Genomic DNA, 5,263 nt, shown 5'->3' with positions numbered 1-5,263 from the left:
ATCAGATCAGTTGGAACGTGCGACTGAACTCTGTCAATCAGATCAGTTGGAGTGTGGGACTGAACGCTGTCAATCAGATCAGTTGGAATGTGGGACTGGACGCTGTCAATCAGATCAGTTGGAGTGTGGGACTGAACTCTGTCAATCAGATCAGTTGGCGAGTGGGACTGAACGGTGTCAATCAGAGCAGTTGGAGTGTGGGAATGAACTCTGTCAATCAGATGAGTTGTAGTGTGGGACTGAACGCTGTCAATCAGATGTGTTGGAGCGTGCGACTGAACTCTGTCAATCAGATCAGTGGGAGAGTGGGACTGAACGGTGTCAATCAGATCTGTTGGAGTGTGGGCATGAACTCTGTCAATCAGATCAGTTGGAATGTGGGACTGGACGCTGTCAATCAGATCAGTTGGAATGTGGGACTGAACGCTGTCAATCAGATCAGTTGGACTGTGGGACTGAACTCTGTCCCCCAGATCCTTTGGAATGTGGGACTGAACGCTGTCAATCAGAACAGTTGGAGTGTGGGACTGAACGCTGTCAATCCGATCAGTTGGAGTGTGGGACTGAACTCAGTCAATCAGATCAGTTGGAGTGTGGGACTGAACTCTGTCAATCAGATCAGTTGGAATGTGGGACTGAACTCTGTCAATCAGATCAGTTGGAATGTGGGACTGAACATCTGTCAATCAGCTCAGTTGGAATGTGGGACTGAACTCAGTCAATCAGATCAGTTGGAGTGTGGGACTGAACTCTGTCAATCAGATCAGTTGGAGTATGGAACTGAAAGTTGTCAATCAGATCAGTTGGAATGTGGGACTGAACATCTGTCAATCAGCTCAGTTGGAATGTGGGACTGAACATCTGTCAATCAGATCAGTTGAAGTGTGGGTCTGAACGCTGACAATCAGATCAGTTGGAGTGTGGGATTGAACGCTGTCAATCAGATGAGTTGGAGTGTGGCACTGAACGCTGACAATGAGATCTGTTGGAGTGTGAGACTGAACTACGTCAATCAGATCAGTTGGAGTGTGGGACTGAACGCTGTCAATCAGATCAGTTGGACCGTGCGACTGAACTCTGTCAATCAGATCAGTTGGAGTGTGGGACTGAACGCTGTCAATCAGATCAGTTGGAATGTGGGACTGGACGCTGTCAATCAGATCAGTTGGAGTGTGGGACTGAACTCTGTCAATCAGATCAGTTGGCGAGTGGGACTGAACGGTGTCAATCAGAGCAGTTGGAGTGTGGGAATGAACTCTGTCAATCAGATGAGTTGTAGTGTGGGACTGAACGCTGTCAATCAGATGTGTTGGAGCGTGCGACTGAACTCTGTCAATCAGATCAGTGGGAGAGTGGGACTGAACGGTGTCAATCAGATCTGTTGGAGTGTGGGCATGAACTCTGTCAATCAGATCAGTTGGAGTGTGGGACTGGACGCTGTCAATCAGATCAGTTGGAATGTGGGACTGAACGCTGTCAATCAGATCAGTTGGACTGTGGGACTGAACTCTGTCCCCCAGATCCTTTGGAATGTGGGACTGAACGCTGTCAATCAGAACAGTTGGAGTGTGGGACTGAACGCTGTCAATCCGATCAGTTGGAGTGTGGGACTGAACTCTGTCAATCAGATCAGTTGGAATGTGGGACTGAACTCTGTCAATCAGATCAGTTGGAGTGTGGGACTGAACTCTGTCAATCAGATCAGTTGGAGTATGGAACTGAAAGTTGTCAATCAGATCAGTTGGAATGTGGGACTGAACATCTGTCAATCAGCTCAGTTGGAATGTGGGACTGAACATCTGTCAATCAGATCAGTTGAAGTGTGGGTCTGAACGCTGACAATCAGATCAGTTGGAGTGTGGGATTGAACGCTGTCAATCAGATGAGTTGGAGTGTGGCACTGAACGCTGACAATGAGATCTGTTGGAGTGTGAGACTGAACTACGTCAATCAGATCAGTTGGAGTGTGGGACTGAACGCTGTCAATCAGATTAGTTGGAATGTGGGACTGAACGCTGTCAATCAGATGAGTTGGAATGTGGGACTGAACTCTGTCAATCAGATCAGTTGGAGTGTGGGACTGAACGCTGTCAATCAGATCAGTTGGAGTGTGGCACTGAATGCTGACAATGAGATCTGTTGGAGTGTGATACTGAACTCTGTCAATCAGATCAGTTGTAGTGTGGGACTGAACGCTGTCAAACAGATCAGTTGGAGTGTGGGACTGAACGCTGTCAATCAGATCAGTTGGAATGTGGGACTGGACGCTGTCAATCAGATCGGTTGGAATGTGGGACTGCACGCTGTAAATCGGATCAGTTGGAGTATGGGACTGAATGCTGTCAATCAGAGCAGTTGGAGTGTGGGAATGACCTCTGTCAATCAGATGAGTTGTAGTGTGGGACTGAACGCTGTCAATCAGATGTGTTGGAGCGTGCGACTGAACTCTGTCAATCAGATCAGTAGGAGTGTGGGACTGAACGGTGTAAATCAGTTCTGTTGGAGTGTGGGACTGAACTCTGTCAATCAGATGAGTTGGAATGTGGGACTGAACGCTGTCAATCAGATGAGTTGGAGTGTGGGGCTGAACGCTGTCAATCAGATCAGTTGGAGTGTGGGACTGAACGCTGTCAATCAGACCAGTTGGAGTGTGTGTCTGAATTCTGTCAATCAGATCAGTTGGAGTGTGGGACTGAATAGTGCCAATCAGATCAGTTGGAATGTGGGACTGATCTCTGTCAATCAGATCAGTTGAAGTGTGGGACTGAACTCTGTCAATCAGATCAGTTGGAGTGTGGGACTGAACTCTGTCAATCAGATCAGTTGGAACGTGCGACTGAACTCTGTCAATCAGATCAGTTGGAGTGTGGGACTGAACGCTGTCAATCAGATCAGTTGGAATGTGGGACTGGACGCTGTCAATCAGATCAGTTGGAATGTGGGACTGAACTCTGTCAATCAGATCAGTTGGAGTGTGGGACTGAACGCTGTCAATCAGATCAGTTGGAATGTGGGACTGGACGCTGTCAATCAGATCTGTTGGAATGTGGGACTGGACGCTGTAAATCAGATCTGTTGGAATGTGGGACTGAATGCTGTCAATCAGATCAGTTGGAACGTGCGACTGAACTCTGTCAATCAGATCAGTTGGAGTGTGGGACTGAACGCTGTCAATCAGATCAGTTGGAATGTGGGACTGGACGCTGTCAATCAGATCAGTTGGAGTGTGGGACTGAACTCTGTCAATCAGATCAGTTGGCGAGTGGGACTGAACGGTGTCAATCAGAGCAGTTGGAGTGTGGGAATGAACTCTGTCAATCAGATGAGTTGTAGTGTGGGACTGAACGCTGTCAATCAGATGTGTTGGAGCGTGCGACTGAACTCTGTCAATCAGATCAGTGGGAGAGTGGGACTGAACGGTGTCAATCAGATCTGTTGGAGTGTGGGCATGAACTCTGTCAATCAGATCAGTTGGAATGTGGGACTGGACGCTGTCAATCAGATCAGTTGGAATGTGGGACTGAACGCTGTCAATCAGATCAGTTGGACTGTGGGACTGAACTCTGTCCCCCAGATCCTTTGGAATGTGGGACTGAACGCTGTCAATCAGAACAGTTGGAGTGTGGGACTGAACGCTGTCAATCCGATCAGTTGGAGTGTGGGACTGAACTCAGTCAATCAGATCAGTTGGAGTGTGGGACTGAACTCTGTCAATCAGATCAGTTGGAATGTGGGACTGAACTCTGTCAATCAGATCAGTTGGAGTGTGGGACTGAACTCTGTCAATCAGATCAGTTGGAGTATGGAACTGAAAGTTGTCAATCAGATCAGTTGGAATGTGGGACTGAACATCTGTCAATCAGCTCAGTTGGAATGTGGGACTGAACATCTGTCAATCAGATCAGTTGAAGTGTGGGTCTGAACGCTGACAATCAGATCAGTTGGAGTGTGGGATTGAACGCTGTCAATCAGATGAGTTGGAGTGTGGCACTGAACGCTGACAATGAGATCTGTTGGAGTGTGAGACTGAACTACGTCAATCAGATCAGTTGGAGTGTGGGACTGAACGCTGTCAATCAGATCAGTTGGAGCGTGCGACTGAACGCTGTCAATCAACTCAGTTGGAATGTGGGACTGAACATTGTCAATCAGATGAGTTGGAGTGTGGGACTGAACGCTGTCAATCAGCTCAGTTGGTGTGTGGGACTGAACGCTGTCAATCAGATCAGTTGGAGTGTGAGACTGAACGCTGTCAATCAGATGAGTTGGAGTGTGGCACTGAACGCTGACAATGAGATCTGTTGGAGTGTGAGACTGAACGCTGTCAATCAGCTCAGTTGGAGCGTGCGACTGAACGCTGTCAATCAGATCAGTTGGAGTGTGGGACTGAACTCTGTCAATCAGATCAGTTGGAACGTGCGACTGAACTCTGTCAATCAGATCAGTTGGAGCGTGCGACTGTACTCTGTCAATCAGCTCAGTTGGAGTGTGGGAATGAACTCTGTCAATCAGATCAGTTGGAATGTGGGACTGAACGCTGTCAATCAGATGAGTTGGAGTGTGGGACTGAACGCTGTCAATCAGCTCAGTTGGAGTGTGGGACTGAACTCTGTCAATCAGATCAGTTGGATCGTGCGACTGAACTCTGTCAATCAGATCAGTTGGAATGTGGGAATGAACTCTGTCAATCAGCTCAGTTGGGGTGTGGGAATGAACTCTGTCAATCAGATCAGTTGGAATGTGGGACTGAACGCTGTCAATCAGATGAGTTGGAGTGTGGGGCTGAAAGCTGTCAATCAGATCAGTTGGAGTGTGGGACTGAACGCTGTCAATCAGACCAGTTGGAGTGTGTGACTGAATTCTGTCAATCAGATCAGTTGGAGTGTGGGACTGAATAGTGCCAATCAGATCAGTTGGAATGTGGGACTGATCTCTGTCAATCAGATCAGTTGAAGTGTGGGACTGAACTCTGTCAATCAGATCAGTTGGAGTGTGGGACTGAACTCTGCCAATCAGATCAGTTGGAGTGTGGGACTGAACTCTGCCAATCAGATCAGTTGGAATGTGGGACTGAACGCTGTCAATCAGCTCAGTTGGAATGTTGGACTGAACTATGTCAATCAGAGCAGTTGGAGTGTGGGACTGAACGCTGTCAATCAGCTCACTTGGAGAGTGGGACCGAACTCTGCCAATCAGATCAGTTGGAACGTGCGACTGAACTCTGTCAATCAGATCAGTTGGAGCGTGCGACTGTACTCTGTCA

The sequence above is a fragment of the Heterodontus francisci genome, chromosome 15, assembly GCF_036365525.1.
Source record: "Heterodontus francisci isolate sHetFra1 chromosome 15, sHetFra1.hap1, whole genome shotgun sequence".
Classification (NCBI taxonomy): Eukaryota; Metazoa; Chordata; class Chondrichthyes; order Heterodontiformes; family Heterodontidae; genus Heterodontus; species Heterodontus francisci.
The sequence above is the reverse complement of the archived record's forward strand: the minus strand, read 5'-3'. Positions refer to the sequence as shown.